This window comes from Narcine bancroftii, chromosome 6 (assembly GCF_036971445.1).
Source record: "Narcine bancroftii isolate sNarBan1 chromosome 6, sNarBan1.hap1, whole genome shotgun sequence".
In the NCBI taxonomy this organism is placed as follows: Eukaryota; Metazoa; Chordata; class Chondrichthyes; order Torpediniformes; family Narcinidae; genus Narcine; species Narcine bancroftii.
Window position 1 is genome coordinate 108,737,842 of NC_091474.1, and position 25,399 is coordinate 108,763,240.

Here is a 25,399-nt window from a genome sequence, read left to right on the forward strand (position 1 = left end):
TTTCCGTGCATCTTTCCTGGCCTACGTTTCCCCACATCTCTTTCCCCACCTCTGATTCCACGCCTCAGATTCGCCGTCTCTGATTTCCCGCCTCTGATTCCCTGCCTCTGATTCCCCGCCTCTGATTCCCCGCCTCTGATTCCCCCCTCTGATTCCCCGCCTCTGATTCCCCGCCTCTGATTCCCCACCTCTGATTCCCCGCCTCTGATTCCCTGCCTCTCTTTCCCTGCCTCTATTTCCGTGCCACTTTCTCTGCATCTCGTTTCCCAAATCTCATTTCCCCCTTCTGATAACCCTCATCAGATTCCCTGCCACAGATTCCCTGCCTCAGATTCCCTGCCTCAGATTCCCTGCATCAGAGTCCCTTCATCTGATTCCCTGCCTCTGATTCCCCGCCTCTGATTCCCCACCTCTGACTCCCTGCCTCAGATTCCCTGCCTCTTATTCCCTGCCTCTGATTCCCTGCCTCTGATTTCCTGCATCTGATTGCGCGCCTATGATTCTCCGCCTCTGATTCCCCGCCTCTGATTCCCCACCTCTCATTCTCCGTCTCTGATTCCACGCCTCTGATTCCCCGCATCTGATTCCCTGCCTCTGATAACCTGCCTCTGATTCCCTGCCTCTGATTCCCTGCCTCTGAGTCCCCACCTCTGATTCCCCGCGTCCGATTCCGCACCCATGTTTCACCGCCTCTGTTGCTGTGCTTCTGATTTCCCGGCTCAGATTCACCGGCTCTGATTCCGCACCTCTGATTCCACGCCTCTCTTTCTGTGTCTCTGATTCCCCGCCTCTGATTCCACGCCTCTGATTACCCGCCTCTGATACCCTGCCTCTCTTTCCCTGCCTCTATTTCCGTGCCTCTTTCTCTGCATCTCGTTTCCCACATCTCATTTCCCCCTTCTGATAACCCGCATCAGATTTTCTGCCACAGATTCCCTGCCTCAGATTCCCTGCCTAAGATTCCCTGCATCAGATTCCCTTCATCTGATTCCCTGCCTCTGATTCCCCGCGGCTGATTCCCTGCCTCTGATTCCCAGCCTATGTTTACCCGCCTGTTTCCCCGCCTCTGATTCACTACCTCATATTCGCCCCCTCAGATTCCCTGCCTCTGATTCCCTGCATCTGATTGCCCGCCTCTGATTCCCTGCCTCTGATTCCCCGCCTCTGATTCCCCGCCTCTGATAACCCGCCTCTGATTCCCCACCTCTGATTCCCCACTTCTGATTCCCCGCCTCTGATTCCCCGCCTCTGATTCCCCGCCTCTGATTCCCCGCCTCTGATTCCCCACCTCTGATTCACTGCCTCAATTTCCGCTCAACTTTCCTGTCCTACGTTTCCCCACATATCTTTCCCCGCCTCTGAATTCCCGCCTCTGATTCCACGCCTCTGATTCCCCGCCTCTGATTCCCCGCCTCTGATTCCCAGCCTCTGATTCCCCTCCTCTGATACCCCGCTTCTGATTCCCCACCTCTGATTCCCCGCATCTGATTCCCCGCATCTGATTCCCCGCCTCTGATTCCCCACCTCTGATTCCCCGCCTCTTATTCCCCGCCTCTGATTCCCCGCCTCTGATTCCCCGCCTATGTTTACCAGCCTCTGTTTACCCGCCTGTTTCCCCGCCTCAGATTCCCTGCCTCAGATTCCCTGCATCAGATTCCCTTCATCTGATTCCCTGCCTCTGATTCCCTGCCTCTGATTCCCCGCCTCTGATTCCCCGCCTCTGATTCCCCACCTCAGATTCCCCCCTCTGATTCCCCGCCTCTGATTCCCCTCCTCTGATTCCCCGCCTCTGAATCCCCCCTCTGATTCCCCGCCTCTGATTCCCCGCCTCTGATTCCCCACATCAGATTCCCTGCCTCCCATTCCCTGCCTCAGATTCCCTGCCTCAGATTCCCTGCATCAGATTCCCTTCATCTGATTCCCTGCCTCTGATTCCCCGCCTCTGATTCCCCGCCACTGATTCGCCACCTCTGTCTCTACGCCTCTATTTTGCCTGCACTCTTTCCCCTCCACTCTTTCCGTGCCTCTCTTTCCCTCCCTCAATTTCAACAACTCTGTTTGATCTGTTCTGTGTAACTCATTTTCAACATACAAGTTCCAACCACTATGTTTCGCCCATCTCTTTCGCCGCCTCTATTTATGCACCTATGTTTACCCGCTTCTGTTTACCCGCCTGTTTCCCCACATCTCTTTCCACACCTCTGATTCTACGCCTCTGATTCCCCGCCTCTGATTCGCCGCCTCTGATTCACCGCCTCCCTTTCCGCGCAACTTTCCTGGCCTACGTTTCCCCACATCTCTTTCCCCACCTCTGATTCCACGCCTCAGATTCGCCGTCTCTGATTTCCCGCCTCTGAATCCCTGCCTCTGATTCCCCGCCTCTGATTCCCTGCCTCTGATTCCCCCCTCTGATTCCCCGCCTCTGATTCCCCACCTCTGATTCCCCGCCTCTGATTCCCTGCCTCTGATTCCCCCCTCTGATTCCCCACCTCTCATTCCCCACCTCTGATTCACTGCCTCCATTTCCGCTCAACTTTCCTGGCCTACGTTTCCCCACATATCTTTCCTCGCCTCTGAATTCCCGCCTCTGATTCCACGCCTCTGATTCCCCGCCTCTGATTCCCCACCTCTGATTCCCCGCATATGATTCCCCGCATCTGATTCCCCGCCTCTGATTCCCCGCCTCTGATTCCCCGCCTCTGATTCCCCGCCTCTGATTCCCCGCCTATGTTTACCCACCTCTGTTTACCCGCCTGTTTTCCCGCCTCAGATTCCCTGCCTCAGATTCACTGCATCAGATTCCCTTCATCTGATTCCCTGCCTCTGATTCCCCGCCTCTGTTTACCCGACTGTTTCCCCGCCTCTGATTCACCACCTCATATTCGCCATCTCAGGTTCCCTGCCTCAGATTCCCTGCCTCAGATTCCCTGCATCAGATTCCCTTCATTTGATTCCCTGCGTCTGATTCCCTGCCTCTGATTCCCTGCATCTGATTGCCCGCCTCTGATTCCCCGCCTCTGATTCCCCGCCTCTGATTCCCCACCTCTGATTCCCCACTTCTGATTCCCCGCCTCTGATTCCCCGCCTCTGATTCCCCGCCTCTGATTCACCGCCTCTGATTCCCCGCCTCTGATTCCCCACCTCTGATTCCCCACTTCTGATTGCCCGCCTCTGATTCCACGCCTCTGATTCCCCGCCTCTGATTCCCCACCTCTGATTCCCCGCCTCTGATTCCACGCCTCTGATTCCCCACTTCTGAATCCCCACCTCTGATTCTCCGCCTCTGATACCCTGCCTCTGATAACTTTTTACTGATTCCCTGCCTCAGATTCCCTGCCTCCGATTCCCTGCCTCAGATTCCCTGCCTCAGATTCCCTGCATCAGATTCCCTTCATCTGATTCCCCGCCTCTGATTCCCCACCTCTGTCTCTACGCCTCTATTTTGCCTGCACTCTTTCCCCTCCACTCTTTCTGTGCCTCTCTTTCCCTCCCTCAATTTCAACAACTCTGTTTGATCTGTTCTGTGTACCTAATTTTCAACACACAAGTTCCAACCACTATGTTTCGCCCATCTCTTTCGCTGCCTCTATTTATGCAGCTATGTTTACCCGCTTCTGTTTACCCGCCTGATTCCCCACATCTCTTTCCCCACCTCTGATTCCACGCCTCTGATTCCCCGCCTCTGATTCCCCGCCTCTGATTCCCCGCCTCTGATTCACCGCCTCTGATTTCCCGCCTCTGATTCACTGCCTCTGATTCCCTGCCTATGATTCCCCACCTCTGATTCCCCCCTCTGATTCCCCGCCTCTGATTCCCAGCCTCTGATTCCCCACCTCTGATTCCCCGCCTCTGATTCCCTGCCTGTCTTTCCCTGCCTCTATTTCCGTGCCTCTTTCTCTGCATCTCGTTTCCCACATCTCATTTCCCCCTTCTGATAACCCGCATCAGATTCCCTGCCACAGATTCCCTGCCTCAGATTCCCTGCCTCAGATTCCCTGCATCAGATTCCCTTCATCTGATTCCCTGCCTCTGATTCCCCGCCTCTGATTCCCCACCTCTGATTCCCTGCCTCAGATTCCCTGCCTCTGATTCCCTGCCTCTGATTCCCTGCCTCTGATTTCCTGCATCTGATTGCCCGCCTCTGATTCTCCGCCTCTGATTCCCCGCCTCTGATTCCCCGCCTCTGATTCGCCGCCTCTGATTCCCCGCCTCTGATTTCCCACCTCTGATTCCCTGCCTCTGATAACCTGCCTCTGAATCCCTGCCTCTGATTCCCCGTGTCCGATTCCGCACCCATGTTTCACCACCTCTGTTGCTCTGCTTCTGATTTCCCGGCTCAGATTCACCGGCTCTGATTCCGCACATCTGATTCCACGCCTCTCTTTCTGTGTCTCTGATTCCCCGCCTCTGATTCCACGCCTCTGATTACCCGCCTCTGATACCCTGCCTCTCTTTCCCTGCCTCTATTTCCGTGCCTCTTTCTCTGCATCTCGTTTCCCACATCTCATTTCCCCCTTCTGATAACCCGCATCAGATTCCCTGCCACAGATTCGCCATCTCAGGTTCCCTGCCTCTGATTCCCTGCCTCTGATTCCCTGCCTCTGATTCCCTGCATCTGATTGCCCGCCTCTGATACCCTGCCTCTGATTCCCCGCCTCTGATTCCCCGCCTCTGATTCCCAGCCTCTGATTTCCCACCTCTGATTCCCCACTTCTGATTCCCCGCCTCGGATTCCCCGTCTCTGATTCCACGCCTCTGATTCCCCGCCTCTGATTCCGCGCCTCTGATTCCCCGCCTCTGATACCCCGCCTCTGATTCCCCGCCTCTGATTCCCTGCATCTGATTCCCCGCCTCAGATTCCCCGCCTCTGATTCCCCGACTCTGATTCCCCGCCTCTGATTCCCCGCCTCTGATTCCCCGCCTCTGATTCCCCGCCTATGTTTACCCGCCTCTGTTTACCCGCCTGTTTTCCCGCCTCTGATTGCCCACCTCAGATTCCCTGCCTCAGATTCCCTGCCTCAGATTCCCTGCCTCTGATTCCCTGCCTCTGATTCCCTGCATCTGATTGCCCGCCTCTGATTACCTGCCTCTGATTCCCCGCCTCTGATTCCCCACCTCTGATTCCCCACTTCTGATTCCCCGCCTCTGATTCCCCGCGTCTGATTCCCCGCCTCTGATTCACCTCCTCTGATTCCCCGCCTCTGATTCCCCGCCTCTGATTCCCCACCTCTGATTGCCCCGCCTCTGATTCGCTGATTCTGATTCCCCGGCTCTGATTCCCCACCTCTGATTCCCCACTTCTGATTCCCCACCTCTGATTCCCCGCCTCTGATTGCACGCCTCTGATTCCCCGCCTCTGATTCCCCGCCTCTGATTCCCCTCCTCTGATACCCCGCCTCTGATTCCCCACCTCTGATTCCCCGCATCTGATTCCCCGCCTCTGATTCCCCGCCTCTGATTCCCTGCCTCTGATTCCCCACCTCTGATTTCGCGCCTCTGATTCCCCGCCTCTGATTTCCCCTCCCTTTCCGCTCAACTTTCCTGGCCTACTTTTCCCCACATATCTTTCCCCGCCTCTGATTTCCCGCCTCTGATTCCACGCCTCTGAATCCCCGCCTATGTTTACCCGCCTCTGTTTAACCGCCTGTTTTCCCGCCTCTGATTCCCCACCACAGATTCCCTGCCTCAGATTCCCTGCCTCAGATTCCCTGCATCAGATTCCCTTCATTTGATTCCCTGCGTCTGGTTCCCTGCCTCTGATTCCCTGCCTCTGATTCCCTGCATCTGATTGCCCGCCTCTGATTCCCCGCCTCTGATTCCCCACCTCTGATTCCCCACTTCTGATTCCCCGCCTCTGATTCCCCGCCTCTGATTCCCCGCCTCTGATTCACCGCCTCCGATTCCCCGCCTCTGATTCCCCGCCTCTGATTCCCCACTTCTGATTGCCCGCCTCTGATTCCACGCCTCTGATTCCCCGCCTCTGATTCCCCACCTCTGATTCCCCACTTCTGATTCCCCACCTCTGATTCCCCGCCTCTGATTCCACGCCTCTGATTCCCCACCTCTGATTCCCCACTTCTGATTCCCCACCTCTGATTCTCCGCCTCTGATACCCTGCCTCTGATAACTTTTTACTGATTCCCTGCCTCAGATTCCCTGCCTCCGATTCCCTGCCTCAGATTCCCTGCCTCAGTTTCCCTGCATTAGATTCCCTTCATCTGATTCCCTGCCTCTGATTCCCCGCCTCTGATTCCCCGCATCTGATTCCCCACCTCTGTCTCTACGCCTCTATTTTGCCTGCACTCTTTCCCCTCCACTCTTTCCGTGCCTCTCTTTCCCTCCCTCAATTTCAACAACTCTGTTTGATCTGTTCTGTGTAACTAATTTTCAACACAAAAGTTCCAACCACTATGTTTCGCCCATCTCTTTCGCTGCATCTATTGATGCAGCTATGTTTACCCGCTTCTGTTTACCCGCCTGTTTCCCCACATCTCTTTCCCCACCTCTGATTCCACGCCTCTGATTCCCCGCCTCTGATTCCCCGCCTCTGATTCCCCGCCTCTGATTCACCGCCTCCCTTTCCGAGCAACTTTCCTGGCCTACGTTTCCCCACATCTCTTTCCCCACCTGTGATTCCACGCCTCAGATTCGCCGCCTCTGATTTCCTGCCTCTGATTCCCTGCCTCTGATTCCCCGCCTCTGATTCCCCACCTCTGATTCCCCTCTCTGATTTCCCGCCTCTGATTCCCCGCCTCTGATTCCACGCCTCTGATTACCCGCCTCTGATACACTGCCTCTCTTTCCCTGCCTCTATTTCCGTGCCTCTTTCTCTGCATCTCGTTTCCCACATCTCATTTCCCCCTTCTGATAACCCGCATCAGATTCCCTGCCACAGATTCCCTGCCTCAGATTCCCTGCCTCAGATTCCCTGCATCAGATTCCCTTCATCTGATTCCCTGCCTCTGATTCCCCGCCTCTGATTCCCTGCATCTGATTCCCAGCCTCTGTTTACCCGCCTGTTTCCCCGCCTCTGATTCACCACCTCATATTCGCCACCTCAGGTTCCCTGCCTCTGATTCCCTGCCTCTGATTCGCTGCCTCTGATTCCCTGCATCTGACTGCCCGCCTCTGATACCCTGCCTCTGATTCCCCGCCTCTGATTCCCCGCCTCTGATTCCCCGCCTCTGATTTCCCACCTCTGATTCCCCACTTCTGATTCCCCGCCTCTGATTCCCCGTCTGTGATTCCACGCCTCTGATTCCCCGCCTCTGATTCCGCGCCTCTGATTCCCCGCCTCTGATACCCCGCCTCTGATTCCCCGCCTCTGATTCCCTGCATCTGATTCCCCGCCTCAGATTCCCCGCCTCTGATTCCCCGACTCTGATTCCCCGCCTCTGATTCCCCGCCTCTGATTCCCCGCCTATGTTTACCCGCCTCTGTTTACCCGCCTGTTTTCCCGCCTCTGATTGCCCACCTTAGATTCCCTGCCTCAGATTCCCTGCCTCAGATTCCCTGCCTCTGATTCCCTGCCTCTGATTCCCTGCATCTGATTGCCCGCCTCTGATTACCTGCCTCTGATTCCCCGCCTCTGATTCCCCACCTCTGATTCCCCACTTCTGATTCCCCGCCTCTGATTCCCCGCGTCTGATTCCCCGCCTCTGATTCACCGCCTCTGATTCCCCGCCTCTGATTCCCCACCTCTGATTCCCCACCTCTGATTGCCCCGCCTCTGATTCGCTGATTCTGATTCCCCGCCTCTGATTCCCCACCTCTGATTCCCCACTTCTTATTCCCCGCCTCTGATTCCCCGCCTCTGATTCCACGCCTCTGATTCCCCGCCTCTGATTCCCCGCCTCTGATTCCACGCCTCTGATTCCCCTCCTCTGATACCCCGCCTCTGATTCCCCACCTCTGATTCCCCGCATCTGATTCCCCGCCTCTGATTCCCCGCCTCTGATTCCCTGCCTCTGATTCCCCGCCTCTGCTTCCGCGCCTCTGATTCCCCACCTATGTTTACCCACCTCTGTTTACCCACCTGTTTCCCCGCCTCTGATTCCCCACCTCAGATTCCCTGCCTCAGATTCCCCGCCTCTGATTCTCCGCCTCTGATTCCCCGCCTCTGATTCCCCACCTCTGATTCCCCACTTCTGATTCACTGCCTCTGATTCCCCGCCTCTGATTCCCCGCCTCTGATTCCCCGCCTCTGATTCCCCACCTCTGATTCACTGCCTCCCTTTCCGCTCAACTTTCCTGGCCTACTTTTCCCCACATATCTTTCCCCGCCTCTGATTTCCCGCCTCTGATTCCACGCCTCTGATTACCCGCCTATGTTTACCCGCCTCTGTTTACCCGCCTGTTTTCCTGCCTCTGATTCCCCACCACAGATTCCCTGCCTCAGATTCCCTGCCTCAGATTCCCTGCATCAGATTCCCTTCATTTGATTCCCTGCGTCTGATTCCCTGCCTCTGATTCCCTGCATCTGATTGCCCGCCTCTGATTCCCCGCCTCTGATTCCCCGCCTCTGATTCCCCAGCTCTGATTCCCCGCTTCTGATTCCCCGCCTCTGATTCCCCGCCTCTGATTCCCCGCCTCTGATTCCCCGCCTCTGATTCACCGCCTCTGATTCCCCACCTCTGATTCCACGCCTCTGATTACCTGCCTCTGATACCCTGCCTCTCTTTCCCTGCCTCTATTTCCGTGCCTCTTTCTCTGCATCTCGTTTCCAACATCTCATTTCCCCCTTCTGATAACCCGCATCAGATTCCCTGCCTCAGATTCCCTGCATCAGATTCCCTTCATCTGATTCCCTGCCTCTGATTCCCCGCCTCTGATTCCCCGCCACTGATTCGCCACCTCTGTCTCTACGCCTCTATTTTGCCTGCACTCTTTCCCCTCCACTCTTTCTGTGCCTCTCTTTCCCTCCCTCAATTTCAACAACTCTGTTTGATCTGTTCTGTGTACCTAATTTTCAACACACAAGTTCCAACCACTATGTTTCGCCCATCTCTTTCGTGGCCTCTATTTATGCAGCTATGTTTACCCGCTTCTGTTTACCCGCCTGTTTCCCCACATCTCTTTCCCCACCTCTGATTCCACGCCTCTGATTCCCCGCCTCTGATTCCCCGCCTCTGATTCCCCGCCTCTGATTCACCGCCTCCCTTTCCGCGCAACTTTCCTGGCCTACGTTTCCCCACATCTCTTTCCCCACCTCTGATTCCACGCCTCAGATTCGCCGCCTCTGATTTCCCGCCTCTGATTCCCTGCCTCTGATTCCCTGCCTCTGATTCCCCACCTCTGATTCCCCCCTCTGATTCCCCGCCTCTGATTCCCAGCCTCTGATTCCCCACCTCTGATTCCCCGCCTCTGATTCCCTGCCTGTCTTTCCCTGCCTCTATTTCCGTGCCTCTTTCTCTGCATCTCGTTTCCCACATCTCATTTCCCCCTTCTGATAACCCGCATCAGATTCCCTGCCACAGATTCCCTGCCTCAGATTCCCTGCCTCAGATTCCCTGCATCAGATTCCCTTCATCTGATTCCCTGCCTCTGATTCCCCGCCTCTGATTCCCCACCTCTGATTCCCTGCCTCAGATTCCCTGCCTCTGATTCCCTGCCTCTGATTCCCTGCCTCTGATTTCCTGCATCTGATTGCCCGCCTCTGATTCTCCGCCTCTGATTCCCCGCCTCTGATTCCCCGCCTCTGATTCGCCGCCTCTGATTCCCCGCCTCTGATTTCCCACCTCTGATTCCCTGCCTCTGATAACCTGCCTCTGAATCCCTGCCTCTGATTCCCGGCCTCTGAGTCCCCACCTCTGATTCCCCGTGTCCGATTCCGCACCCATGTTTCACCACCTCTGTTGCTCTGCTTCTGATTTCCCGGCTCAGATTCACCGGCTCTGATTCCGCACATCTGATTCCAGGCCTCTCTTTCTGTGTCTCTGATTCCCCGCCTCTGATTCCACGCCTCTGATTACCCGCCTCTGATACCCTGCCTCTCTTTCCCTGCCTCTATTTCCGTGCCTCTTTCTCTGCATCTCGTTTCCCACATCTCATTTCCCCCTTCTGATAACCCGCATCAGATTCCCTGCCACAGATTCCCTGCCTCAGATACCCTGCCTCAGATTCCCTGCATCAGATTCCCTTCATCTGATTCCCTGCCTCTGATTCCCCGCGGCTGATTCCCTGCCTCTGATTCCCCGCCTCTGTTTTCCCGACTGTTTCCCCGCCTCTGATTCACCACCTCATATTCGCCATCTCAGGTTCCCTGCCTCTGATTCCCTGCCTCTGATTCCCTGCCTCTGATTCCCTGCATCTGATTGCCCGCCTCTGATACCCTGCCTCTGATTCCCCGCCTCTGATTCCCCGCCTCTGATTCCCAGCCTCTGATTTCCCACCTCTGATTCCCCACTTCTGATTCCCCGCCTCTGATTCCCCACCTCTGATTGCCCCGCCTCTGATTCGCTGATTCTGATTCCCCGCCTCTGATTCCCCACCTCTGATTCCCCACTTCTTATTCCCCGCCTCTGATTCCCCGCCTCTGATTCCACGCCTCTGATTCCCCGCCTCTGATTCCACGCCTCTGATTCCACGCCTCTGATTCCCCTCCTCTGATACCCCGCCTCTGATTCCCCACCTCTGATTCACCGCATCTGATTCCCCGCCTCTGATTCCCCGCCTCTGATTCCCTGCCTCTGATTCCCCGCCTCTGATTCCGCGCCTCTGATTCCCCGCCTATGTTTACCCACCTCTGTTTACCCACCTGTTTCCCCGCCTCTGATTCCCCACCTCAGATTCCCTGCCTCAGATTCCCCGCCTCTGATTCTCCGCCTCTGATTCCCCGCCTCTGATTCCCCACCTCTGATTCCCCACTTCTGATTCCCTGCCTCTGATTCCCCGCCTCTGATTCCCCACCTCTGATTCCCCGCCTCTGATTCCCCACCTCTGATTCACTGCCTCCCTTTCCGCTCAACTTTCCTGGCCTACTTTTCCCCACATATCTTTCCCCGCCTCTGATTTCCCGCCTCTGATTCCACGCCTCTGATTCCACGCCTATGTTTACCCGCCTCTGTTTACCCGCCTGTTTTCCTGCCTCTGATTCCCCACCACAGATTCCCTGCCTCAGATTCCCTGCCTCAGATTCCCTGCATCAGATTCCCTTCATTTGATTCCCTGCGTCTGATTCCCTGCCTCTGATTCCCTGCATCTTATTGCCCGCCTCTGATTCCCCGCCTCTGATTCCCCGCCTCTGATTCCCCACCTCTGATTCCCCACTTCTGATTCCCCGCCTCTGATTCCCCGCCTCTGATTCCCCGCCTCTGATTCCCTGCCTCTGATTCACCGCCTCTGATTCCCCACCTCTGATTCCACGCCTCTGATTACCTGCCTCTGAAAGCCTGCCTCTCTTTCCCTGCCTCTATTTCCGTGCCTCTTTCTCTGCATCTCGTTTCCAACATCTCATTTCCCCCTTCTGATAACCCGCATCAGATTCCCTGCCTCCGATTCCCTGCCTCAGATTCCCTGCATCAGATTCCCTTCATCTGATTCCCTGCCTCTGATTCCCCGCCTCTGATTCCCCGCCACTGATTCGCCACCTCTATCTCTACGCCTCTATTTTGCCTGCACTCTTTCCCCTCCACTCTTTCTGTGCCTCTCTTTCCCTCCCTCAATTTCAACAACTCTGTTTGATCTGTTCTGTGTACCTAATTTTCAACACACAAGTTCCAACCACTATGTTTCGCCCATCTCTTTCGCTGCCTCTATTTATGCAGCTATGTTTACCCGCTTCTGTTTACCCGCCTGTTTCCCCACATCTCTTTCCCCACCTCTGATTCCACGCCTCTGATTCCCCGCCTCTGATTCCCCGCCTCTGAATCCCCGCCTCTGATTCCCTGCCTCTGATTCCCCGCCTCTGCTTCCCCACATCTGATTCCCCGCTTCTGATTCCCCGCCTCTGATTCCCCGCCTCTGATTCCACGCCTCTGATTCCCCGCCTCTGATTCCCCGCCTCTGATTCCCCGCCTCTGATTCCCCTCATCTAATACCCCACCTCTGATTCCCCGCCTCTGATTCCCCGCATCTGATTCCCCGCCTCTGATTCCCCGCCTCTGATTCACCGCCTCTGATTCCCCGCCTCTGATTCCCTTCCTCTGATTCCCCGCCTATGTTTACCCGCCTCTGTTTACCCGCCTGTTTCCCCGCCTCTGATTCCCCACCTCAGATTCCCTACCTCAGATTCCGTGACTCTGATTCCCTGCCTCTGATTCCCTGCCTCTGATTCCCTGCATCTGAATGCCCATCTCTGATTCTCAACCTCTGATACCCCGCCTCTGATTCCCCGCCTCTGATTCCCCGCCTCTGATTCCCCACCTCTGATTCACTGCCTCCCTTTCCGCTCAACTTTCCTGGCCTACGTTTCCCCACATATCTTTCCCCGCCTCTGATTCCCTGCCTCTGATTCCCCGCCTCTGATTCCCCGCCTCTGATTCCCCACCACTGTCTCTACGCCTCTCTTTTGCCTGCACTCTTTCCCCTCCACTCTTTCCGTGCCTCTCTTTCCCTCCCTCAATTTCAACAACTCTGTTTGATCTGTTCTGTGTAACTCATTTTCAACATACAAGTTCCAACCACTATGTTTCGCCCATCTCTTTCGCCGCCTCTATTTATGCACCTATGTTTACCCGCTTCTGTTTACCCGCCTGTTTCCCCACATCTCTTTCCCCACCTCTGATTCCACGCTTCTGATTCCCCGCCTCTGATTCCCCGCCTCTGATTCCCCTCATCTAATACCCCACCTCTGATTCCCCGCCTCTGATTCCCCGCATCTGATTCCCCGCCTCTGATTCCCCGCCTCTGATTCACCGCCTCTGATTCCCCGCCTCTGATTCCCTTCCTCTGATTCCCCGCCTATGTTTACCCGCCTCTGTTTACCCACCTGTTTCCCCGCCTCTGATTCCCCACCTCAGATTCCCTACCTCAGATTCCGTGACTCTGATTCCCTGCCTCTGATTCCCTGCCTCTGATTCCCTGCATCTGAATGCCCATCTCTGATTCTCAACCTCTGATACCCCGCCTCTGATTCCCCGCCTCTGATTCCCCGCCTCTGATTCCCCACCTCTGATTCACTGCCTCCCTTTCCGCTCAACTTTCCTGGCCTACGTTTCCCCACATATCTTTCCCCGCCTCTGATTCCCTGCCTCTGATTCCCCACCTCTGATTCCCCGCCTCTGATTCCCCGCATCTGATTCCCCGCCTCTGATTCCCCGCCTCTGATTCACCGCCTCTGATTCCCCGCCTCTGATTCCCTTCCTCTGATTCCCCGCCTATGTTTACCCGCCTCTGTTTACCCGCCTGTTTCCCCGCCTCTGATTCCCCACCTCAGATTCCCTACCTCAGATTCCGTGACTCTGATTCCCTGCCTCTGATTCCCTGCCTCTGATTCCCTGCATCTGAATGCCCATCTCTGATTCTCATCCTCTGATACCCCGCCTCTGATTCCCCGCCTCTGATTCCCCGCCTCTGAATCCCCGCCTCTGATTCCCTGCCTCTGATTCCCCGCCTCTGCTTCCCCACATCTGATTCCCCGCTTCTGATTCCCCGCCTCTGATTCCCCGCCTCTGATTCCACGCCTCTGATTCCCCGCCTCTGAATCCCCGCCTCTGATTCCCCGCCTCTGATTCCCCTCATCTAATACCCCACCTCTGATTCCCCGCCTCTGATTCCACGCATCTGATTCCCCGCCTCTGATTCCCCGCCTCTGATTCACCGCCTCTGATTCCCCGCCTCTGATTCCCTTCCTCTGATTCCCCGCCTATGTTTACCCGCCTCTGTTTACCCGCCTGTTTCCCCGCCTCTGATTCCCCACCTCAGATTCCCTACCTCAGATTCCGTGACTCTGATTCCCTGCCTCTGATACCCTGCCTCTGATTCCCTGCATCTGAATGCCCATCTCTGATTCTCAACCTCTGATACCCCGCCTCTGATTCCCCGCCTCTGATTCCCCGCCTCTGATTCCCCACCTCTGATTCACTGCCTCCCTTTCCGCTCAACTTTCCTGGCCTACGTTTCCCCACATATCTTTCCCCGCCTCTGATTCCCTGCCTCTGATTCCCCGCCTCTGATTCCCCGCCTCTGATTCCCCACCACTGTCTCTACGCCTCTCTTTTGCCTGCACTCTTTCCCCTCCACTCTTTCCGTGCCTCTCTTTCCCTCCCTCAATTTCAACAACTCTGTTTGATCTGTTCTGTGTAACTCATTTTCAACATACAAGTTCCAACCACTATGTTTCGCCCATCTCTTTCGCCGCCTCTATTTATGCACCTATGTTTACCCGCTTCTGTTTACCCGCCTGTTTCCCCACATCTCTTTCCCCACCTCTGATTCCACGCCTCTGATTCGCCGCCTCTGATTGCCCCCCTCTGATTCCCTGCCACTGATTCCCCGCCTCGGATTCCCCGCCTCTGATTCACCGCCTCCCTTTCCGTGCATCTTTCCTGGCCTACGTTTCCCCACATCTCTTTCCCCACCTCTGATTCCACGCCTCAGATTCGCCGTCTCTGATTTCCCGCCTCTGATTCCCTGCCTCTGATTCCCCGCCTCTGATTCCCCGCCTCTGATTCCCCCCTCTGATTCCCCGCCTCTGATTCCCCGCCTCTGATTCCCCACCTCTGATTCCCCGCCTCTGATTCCCTGCCTCTCTTTCCCTGCCTCTATTTCCGTGCCACTTTCTCTGCATCTCGTTTCCCAAATCTCATTTCCCCCTTCTGATAACCCTCATCAGATTCCCTGCCACAGATTCCCTGCCTCAGATTCCCTGCCTCAGATTCCCTGCATCAGAGTCCCTTCATCTGATTCCCTGCCTCTGATTCCCCGCCTCTGATTCCCCACCTCTGACTCCCTGCCTCAGATTCCCTGCCTCTTATTCCCTGCCTCTGATTCCCTGCCTCTGATTTCCTGCATCTGATTGCGCGCCTATGATTCTCCGCCTCTGATTCCCCGCCTCTGATTCCCCACCTCTCATTCTCCGTCTCTGATTCCACGCCTCTGATTCCCCGCATCTGATTCCCTGCCTCTGATAACCTGCCTCTGATTCCCTGCCTCTGATTCCCTGCCTCTGAGTCCCCACCTCTGATTCCCCGCGTCCGATTCCGCACCCATGTTTCACCGCCTCTGTTGCTGTGCTTCTGATTTCCCGGCTCAGATTCACCGGCTCTGATTCCGCACCTCTGATTCCACGCCTCTCTTTCTGTGTCTCTGATTCCCCGCCTCTGATTCCACGCCTCTGATTACCCGCCTCTGATACCCTGCCTCTCTTTCCCTGCCTCTATTTCCGTGCCTCTTTCTCTGCATCTCGTTTCCCACATCTCATTTCCCCCTTCTGATAACCCGCATCAGATTTTCTGCCACAGATTCCCTGCCTCAGATTCCCTGCCTAAGATTCCCTGCATCAGATTCCCTTCATCTGATTCCCTGCCTCTGATTCCCCGCGGCTGATTCCCTGCCTCTGATTCCCAGCCTATGTTTACCCGCCTGTTTCCCCGCCTCTGATTCACTACCTCATATTCGCCCCCTCAGATTCCCTGCCTCTGATTCCCTGCATCTGATTGCCCGCCTCTGATTCCCTGCCTCTGATTCCCCGCCTCTGATTCCCCGCCTCTGATTCCCCGCCTCTGATTCCCCACCTCTGATTCCCCACTTCTGATTCCCCGCCTCTGATTCCCCGCCTCTGATTCCCCGCCTCTGATTCCCCGCCTCTGATTCCCCACCTCTGATTCACTGCCTCAATTTCCGCTCAACTTTCCTGTCCTACGTTTCCCCACATATCTTTCCCCGCCTCTGAATTCCCGCCTCTGATTCCACGCCTCTGATTCCCCGCCTCTGATTCCCCGCCTCTGATTCCCAGCCTCTGATTCCCCTCCTCTGATACCCCGCTTCTGATTCCCCACCTCTGATTCCCCGCATCTGATTCCCCGCATCTGATTCCCCGCCTCTGATTCCCCACCTCTGATTCCCCGCCTCTTATTCCCCGCCTCTGATTCCCCGCCTCTGATTCCCCGCCTATGTTTACCAGCCTCTGTTTACCCGCCTGTTTCCCCGCCTCAGATTCCCTGCCTCAGATTCCCTGCATCAGATTCCCTTCATCTGATTCCCTGCCTCTGATTCCCTGCCTCTGATTCCCCGCCTCTGATTCCCCGCCTCTGATTCCCCACCTCAGATTCCCCCCTCTGATTCCCCGCCTCTGATTCCCCTCCTCTGATTCCCCGCCTCTGAATCCCCCCTCTGATTCCCCGCCTCTGATTCCCCGCCTCTGATTCCCCACATCAGATTCCCTGCCTCCCATTCCCTGCCTCAGATTCCCTGCCTCAGATTCCCTGCATCAGATTCCCTTCATCTGATTCCCTGCCTCTGATTCCCCGCCTCTGATTCCCCGCCACTGATTCGCCACCTCTGTCTCTACGCCTCTATTTTGCCTGCACTCTTTCCCCTCCACTCTTTCCGTGCCTCTCTTTCCCTCCCTCAATTTCAACAACTCTGTTTGATCTGTTCTGTGTAACTCATTTTCAACATACAAGTTCCAACCACTATGTTTCGCCCATCTCTTTCGCCGCCTCTATTTATGCACCTATGTTTACCCGCTTCTGTTTACCCGCCTGTTTCCCCACATCTCTTTCCACACCTCTGATTCTACGCCTCTGATTCCCCGCCTCTGATTCGCCGCCTCTGATTCACCGCCTCCCTTTCCGCGCAACTTTCCTGGCCTACGTTTCCCCACATCTCTTTCCCCACCTCTGATTCCACCCCTCAGATTCGCCGTCTCTGATTTCCCGCCTCTGAATCCCTGCCTCTGATTCCCCGCCACTGATTCCCTGCCTCTGATTCCCCCCTCTGATTCCCCACCTCTGATTCCCCACCTCTGATTCCGCGCCTCTGATTCCCTGCCTCTGATTCCCCCCTCTGATTCCCCACCTCTGATTCCCCACCTCTGATTCACTGCCTCCATTTCCGCTCAACTTTCCTGGCCTACGTTTCCCCACATATCTTTCCTCGCCTCTGAATTCCCGCCTCTGATTCCACGCCTCTGATTCCCCGCCTCTGATTCCCCACCTCTGATTCCCCGCATATGATTCCCCGCATCTGAATCCCCGCCTCTGATTCCCCGCCTCTGATTCCCCGCCTCTGATTCCCCGCCTCTGATTCCCCGCCTATGTTTACCCGCCTCTGTTTACCCGCCTGTTTTCCCGCCTCAGATTCCCTGCCTCAGATTCACTGCATCAGATTCCCTTCATCTGATTCCCTGCCTCTGATTCCCCGCCTCTGTTTACCCGACTGTTTCCCCGCCTCTGATTCACCACCTCATATTCGCCATCTCAGGTTCCCTGCCTCAGATTCCCTGCCTCAGATTCCCTGCATCAGATTCCCTTCATTTGATTCCCTGCGTCTGATTCCCTGCCTCTGATTCCCTGCATCTGATTGCCCGCCTCTGATTCCCCGCCTCTGATTCCCCGCCTCTGATTCCCCACCTCTGATTCCCCACTTCTGATTCCCCGCCTCTGATTCCCCGCCTCTGATTCCCCGCCTCTGATTCACCGCCTCTGATTCCCCGCCTCTGATTCCCCACCTCTGATTCCCCACTTCTGATTGCCCGCCTCTGATTCCACGCCTCTGATTCCCCGCCTCTGATTCCCCACCTCTGATTCCCCGCCTCTGATTCCACGCCTCTGATTCCCCACTTCTGAATCCCCACCTCTGATTCTCCGCCTCTGATACCCTGCCTCTGATAACTTTTTACTGATTCCCTGCCTCAGATTCCCTGCCTCCGATTCCCTGCCTCAGATTCCCTGCCTCAGATTCCCTGCATCAGATTCCCTTCATCTGATTCCCCGCCTCTGATTCCCCACCTCTGTCTCTACGCCTCTATTTTGCCTGCACTCTTTCCCCTCCACTCTTTCTGTGCCTCTCTTTCCCTCCCTCAATTTCAACAACTCTGTTTGATCTGTTCTGTGTACCTAATTTTCAACACACAAGTTCCAACCACTATGTTTCGCCCATCTCTTTCGCTGCCTCTATTTATGCAGCTATGTTTACCCGCTTCTGTTTACCCGCCTGATTCCCCACATCTCTTTCCCCACCTCTGATTCCACGCCTCTGATTCCCCGCCTCTGATTCCCCGCCTCTGATTCCCCGCCTCTGATTCACCGCCTCTGATTTCCCGCCTCTGATTCACTGCCTCTGATTCCCTGCCTATGATTCCCCACCTCTGATTTCCCCCTCTGATTCCCCGCCTCTGATTCCCAGCCTCTGATTCCCCACCTCTGATTCCCCGCCTCTGATTCCCTGCCTGTCTTTCCCTGCCTCTATTTCCGTGCCTCTTTCTCTGCATCTCGTTTCCCACATCTCATTTCCCCCTTCTGATAACCCGCATCAGATTCCCTGCCACAGATTCCCTGCCTCAGATTCCCTGCCTCAGATTCCCTGCATCAGATTCCCTTCATCTGATTCCCTGCCTCTGATTCCCCGCCTCTGATTCCCCACCTCTGATTCCCTGCCTCAGATTCCCTGCCTCTGATTCCCTGCCTCTGATTCCCTGCCTCTGATTTCCTGCATCTGATTGCCCGCCTCTGATTCTCCGCCTCTGATTCCCCGCCTCTGATTCCCCGCCTCTGATTCGCCGCCTCTGATTCCCCGCCTCTGATTTCCCACCTCTGATTCCCTGCCTCTGATAACCTGCCTCTGAATCCCTGCCTCTGATTCCCCGTGTCCGATTCCGCACCCATGTTTCACCACCTCTGTTGCTCTGCTTCTGATTTCCCGGCTCAGATTCACCGGCTCTGATTCCGCACATCTGATTCCACGCCTCTCTTTCTGTGTCTCTGATTCCCCGCCTCTGATTCCACGCCTCTGATTACCCGCCTCTGATACCCTGCCTCTCTTTCCCTGCCTCTATTTCCGTGCCTCTTTCTCTGCATCTCGTTTCCCACATCTCATTTCCCCCTTCTGATAACCCGCATCAGATTCCCTGCCACAGATTCCCTGCCTCAGATACCCTGCCTCAGATTCCCTGCATCAGATTCCCTTCATCTGATTCCCTGCCTCTGATTCCCCGCGGCTGATTCCCTGCCTCTGATTCCCCGCCTCTGTTTTCCCGACTGTTTCCCCGCCTCTGATTCACCACCTCATATTCGCCATCTCAGGTTCCCTGCCTCTGATTCCCTGCCTCTGATTCCCTGCCTCTGATTCCCTGCATCTGATTGCCCGCCTCTGATACCCTGCCTCTGATTCCCCGCCTCTGATTCCCCGCCTCTGATTCCCAGCCTCTGATTTCCCACCTCTGATTCCCCACTTCTGATTCCCCGCCTCTGATTCCCCGTCTCTGATTCCACGCCTCTGATTCCCCGCCTCTGATTCCGCGCCTCTGATTCCCCGCCTCTGATACCCCGCCTCTGATTCCCCGCCTCTGATTCCCTGCATCTGATTCCCCGCCTCAGATTCCCCGCCTCTGATTCCCCGACTCTGATTCCCCGCCTCTGATTCCCCGCCTCTGATTCCCCGCCTCTGATTCCCCGCCTATGTTTACCCGCCTCTGTTTACCCGCCTGTTTTCCCGCCTCTGATTGCCCACCTCAGATTCCCTGCCTCAGATTCCCTGCCTCAGATTCCCTGCCTCTGATTCCCTGCCTCTGATTCCCTGCATCTGATTGCCCGCCTCTGATTACCTGCCTCTGATTCCCCGCCTCTGATTCCCCGCCTCTGATTCCCCGCCTCTGATTCCCCACCTCTGATTCACTGCCTCAATTTCCGCTCAACTTTCCTGTCCTACGTTTCCCCACATATCTTTCCCCGCCTCTGAATTCCCGCCTCTGATTCCACGCCTCTGATTCCCCGCCTCTGATTCCCCGCCTCTGATTCCCAGCCTCTGATTCCCCTCCTCTGATACCCCGCTTCTGATTCCCCACCTCTGATTCCCCGCATCTGATTCCCCGCATCTGATTCCCCGCCTCTGATTCCCCACCTCTGATTCCCCGCCTCTTATTCCCCGCCTCTGATTCCCCGCCTCTGATTCCCCGCCTATGTTTACCAGCCTCTGTTTACCCGCCTGTTTCCCCGCCTCAGATTCCCTGCCTCAGATTCCCTGCATCAGATTCCCTTCATCTGATTCCCTGCCTCTGATTCCCTGCCTCTGATTCCCCGCCTCTGATTCCCCGCCTCTGATTCCCCACCTCAGATTCCCCCCTCTGATTCCCCGCCTCTGATTCCCCTCCTCTGATTCCCCGCCTCTGAATCCCCCCTCTGATTCCCCGCCTCTGATTCCCCGCCTCTGATTCCCCACATCAGATTCCCTGCCTCCCATTCCCTGCCTCAGATTCCCTGCCTCAGATTCCCTGCATCAGATTCCCTTCATCTGATTCCCTGCCTCTGATTCCCCGCCTCTGATTCCCCGCCACTGATTCGCCACCTCTGTCTCTACGCCTCTATTTTGCCTGCACTCTTTCCCCTCCACTCTTTCCGTGCCTCTCTTTCCCTCCCTCAATTTCAACAACTCTGTTTGATCTGTTCTGTGTAACTCATTTTCAACATACAAGTTCCAACCACTATGTTTCGCCCATCTCTTTCGCCGCCTCTATTTATGCACCTATGTTTACCCGCTTCTGTTTACCCGCCTGTTTCCCCACATCTTTTTCCACACCTCTGATTCTACGCCTCTGATTCCCCGCCTCTGATTCGCCGCCTCTGATTCACCGCCTCCCTTTCCGCGCAACTTTCCTGGCCTACGTTTCCCCACATCTCTTTCCCCACCTCTGATTCCACCCCTCAGATTCGCCGTCTCTGATTTCCCGCCTCTGAATCCCTGCCTCTGATTCCCCGCCTCTGATTCCCTGCCTCTGATTCCCCCCTCTGATTCCCCACCTCTGATTCCCCACCTCTGATTCCCCGCCTCTGATTCCCTGCCTCTGATTCCCCCCTCTGATTCCCCACCTCTTATTCCCCACCTCTGATTCACTGCCTCCATTTCCGCTCAACTTTCCTGGCCTACGTTTCCCCACATATCTTTCCTCGCCTCTGAATTCCCGCCTCTGATTCCACGCCTCTGATTCCCCGCCTCTGATTCCCCACCTCTGATTCCCCGCATATGATTCCCCGCATCTGATTCCCCGCCTCTGATTCCCCGCCTCTGATTCCCCGCCTCTGATTCCCCGCCTCTGATTCCCCGCCTATGTTTACCCGCCTCTGTTTACCCGCCTGTTTTCCCGCCTCAGATTCCCTGCCTCAGATTCACTGCATCAGATTCCCTTCATCTGATTCCCTGCCTCTGATTCCCCGCCTCTGTTTACCCGACTGTTTCCCCGCCTCTGATTCACCACCTCATATTCGCCATCTCAGGTTCCCTGCCTCAGATTCCCTGCCTCAGATTCCCTGCATCAGATTCCCTTCATTTGATTCCCTGCGTCTGATTCCCTGCCTCTGATTCCCTGCATCTGATTGCCCGCCTCTGATTCCCCGCCTCTGATTCCCCGCCTCTGATTCCCCACCTCTGATTCCCCACTTCTGATTCCCCGCCTCTGATTCCCCGCCTCTGATTCCCCGCCTCTGATTCACCGCCTCTGATTCCCCGCCTCTGATTCCCCACCTCTGATTCCCCACTTCTGATTGCCCGCCTCTGATTCCACGCCTCTGATTCCCCGCCTCTGATTCCCCACCTCTGATTCCCCGCCTCTGATTCCACGCCTCTGATTCCCCACTTCTGAATCCCCACCTCTGATTCTCCGCCTCTGATACCCTGCCTCTGATAACTTTTTACTGATTCCCTGCCTCAGATTCCCTGCCTCCGATTCCCTGCCTCAGATTCCCTGCCTCAGATTCCCTGCATCAGATTCCCTTCATCTGATTCCCCGCCTCTGATTCCCCACCTCTGTCTCTACGCCTCTATTTTGCCTGCACTCTTTCCCCTCCACTCTTTCTGTGCCTCTCTTTCCCTCCCTCAATTTCAACAACTCTGTTTGATCTGTTCTGTGTACCTAATTTTCAACACACAAGTTCCAACCACTATGTTTCGCCCATCTCTTTCGCTGCCTCTATTTATGCAGCTATGTTTACCCGCTTCTGTTTACCCGCCTGATTCCCCACATCTCTTTCCCCACCTCTGATTCCACGCCTCTGATTCCCCGCCTCTGATTCCCCGCCTCTGATTCCCCGCCTCTGATTCACCGCCTCTGATTTCCCGCCTCTGATTCACTGCCTCTGATTCCCTGCCTATGATTCCCCACCTCTGATTCCCCCCTCTGATTCCCCGCCTCTGATTCCCAGCCTCTGATTCCCCACCTCTGATTCCCCGCCTCTGATTCCCTGCCTGTCTTTCCCTGCCTCTATTTCCGTGCCTCTTTCTCTGCATCTCGTTTCCCACATCTCATTTCCCCCTTCTGATAACCCGCATCAGATTCCCTGCCACAGATTCCCTGCCTCAGATTCCCTGCCTCAGATTCCCTGCATCAGATTCCCTTCATCTGATTCCCTGCCTCTGATTCCCCGCCTCTGATTCCCCACCTCTGATTCCCTGCCTCAGATTCCCTGCCTCTGATTCCCTGCCTCTGATTCCCTGCCTCTGATTTCCTGCATCTGATTGCCCGCCTCTGATTCTCCGCCTCTGATTCCCCGCCTCTGATTCCCCGCCTCTGATTCGCCGCCTCTGATTCCCCGCCTCTGATTTCCCACCTCTGATTCCCTGCCTCTGATAACCTGCCTCTGAATCCCTGCCTCTGATTCCCCGTGTCCGATTCCGCACCCATGTTTCACCACCTCTGTTGCTCTGCTTCTGATTTCCCGGCTCAGATTCACCGGCTCTGATTCCGCACATCTGATTCCACGCCTCTCTTTCTGTGTCTCTGATTCCCCGCCTCTGATTCCACGCCTCTGATTACCCGCCTCTGATACCCTGCCTCTCTTTCCCTGCCTCTATTTCCGTGCCTCTTTCTCTGCATCTCGTTTCCCACATCTCATTTCCCCCTTCTGATAACCCGCATCAGATTCCCTGCCACAGATTCCCTGCCTCAGATACCCTGCCTCAGATTCCCTGCATCAGATTCCCTTCATCTGATTCCCTGCCTCTGATTCCCCGCGGCTGATTCCCTGCCTCTGATTCCCCGCCTCTGTTTTCCCGACTGTTTCCCCGCCTCTGATTCACCACCTCATATTCGCCATCTCAGGTTCCCTGCCTCTGATTCCCTGCCTCTGATTCCCTGCCTCTGATTCCCTGCATCTGATTGCCCGCCTCTGATACCCTGCCTCTGATTCCCCGCCTCTGATTCCCCGCCTCTGATTCCCAGCCTCTGATTTCCCACCTCTGATTCCCCACTTCTGATTCCCCGCCTCTGATTCCCCGTCTCTGATTCCACGCCTCTGATTCCCCGCCTCTGATTCCGCGCCTCTGATTCCCCGCCTCTGATACCCCGCCTCTGATTCCCCGCCTCTGATTCCCTGCATCTGATTCCCCGCCTCAGATTCCCCGCCTCTGATTCCCCGACTCTGATTCCCCGCCTCTGATTCCCCGCCTCTGATTCCCCGCCTCTGATTCCCCGCCTATGTTTACCCGCCTCTGTTTACCCGCCTGTTTTCCCGCCTCTGATTGCCCACCTCAGATTCCCTGCCTCAGATTCCCTGCCTCAGATTCCCTGCCTCTGATTCCCTGCCTCTGATTCCCTGCATCTGATTGCCCGCCTCTGATTACCTGCCTCTGATTCCCCGCCTCTGATTCCCCACCTCTGATTCCCCACTTCTGATTCCCCGCCTCTGATTCCCCGCGTCTGATTCCCCGCCTCTGATTCACCTCCTCTGATTCCCCGCCTCTGATTCCCCGCCTCTGATTCCCCACCTCTGATTGCCCCGCCTCTGTTTCGCTGATTCTGATTCCCCGGCTCTGATTCCCCACCTCTGATTCCCCACTTCTGATTCCCCACCTCTGATTCCCCGCCTCTGATTGCACGCCTCTGATTCCCCGCCTCTGATTCCCCGCCTCTGATTCCCCGCCTCTGATTCCCCTCCTCTGATACCCCGCCTCTGATTCCCCACCTCTGATTCCCCGCATCTGATTCCCCGCCTCTGATTCCCCGCCTCTGATTCCCTGCCTCTGATTCCCCACCTCTGATTTCGCGCCTCTGATTCCCCGCCTCTGATTTCCCCTCCCTTTCCGCTCAACTTTCCTGGCCTACTTTTCCCCACATATCTTTCCCCGCCTCTGATTTCCCGCCTCTGATTCCACGCCTCTGAATCCCCGCCTATGTTTACCCGCCTCTGTTTAACCGCCTGTTTTCCCGCCTCTGATTCCCCACCACAGATTCCCTGCCTCAGATTCCCTGCCTCAGATTCCCTGCATCAGATTCCCTTCATTTGATTCCCTGCGTCTGGTTCCCTGCCTCTGATTCCCTGCCTCTGATTCCCTGCATCTGATTGCCCGCCTCTGATTCCCCGCCTCTGATTCCCCACCTCTGATTCCCCACTTCTGATTCCCCGCCTCTGATTCCCCGCCTCTGATTCCCCGCCTCTGATTCACCGCCTCCGATTCCCCGCCTCTGATTCCCCGCCTCTGATTCCCCACTTCTGATTGCCCGCCTCTGATTCCACGCCTCTGATTCCCCGCCTCTGATTCCCCACCTCTGATTCCCCACTTCTGATTCCCCACCTCTGATTCCCCGCCTCTGATTCCACGCCTCTGATTCCCCACCTCTGATTCCCCACTTCTGATTCCCCACCTCTGATTCTCCGCCTCTGATACCCTGCCTCTGATAACTTTTTACTGATTCCCTGCCTCAGATTCCCTGCCTCCGATTCCCTGCCTCAGATTCCCTGCCTCAGTTTCCCTGCATTAGATTCCCTTCATCTGATTCCCTGCCTCTGATTCCCCGCCTCTGATTCCCCGCATCTGATTCCCCACCTCTGTCTCTACGCCTCTATTTTGCCTGCACTCTTTCCCCTCCACTCTTTCCGTGCCTCTCTTTCCCTCCCTCAATTTCAACAACTCTGTTTGATCTGTTCTGTGTAACTAATTTTAAACACAAAAGTTCCAACCACTATGTTTCGCCCATCTCTTTCGCTGCATCTATTGATGCAGCTATGTTTACCCGCTTCTGTTTACCCGCCTTTTTCCCCACATCTCTTTCCCCACCTCTGATTCCACGCCTCTGATTCCCCGCCTCTGATTCCCCGCCTCTGATTCCCCGCCTCTGATTCACCGCCTCCCTTTCCGAGCAACTTTCCTGGCCTACGTTTCCCCACATCTCTTTCCCCACCTGTGATTCCACGCCTCAGATTCGCCGCCTCTGATTTCCTGCCTCTGATTCCCTGCCTCTGATTCCCCGCCTCTGATTCCCCACCTCTGATTCCCCTCTCTGATTTCCCGCCTCTGATTCCCCGCCTCT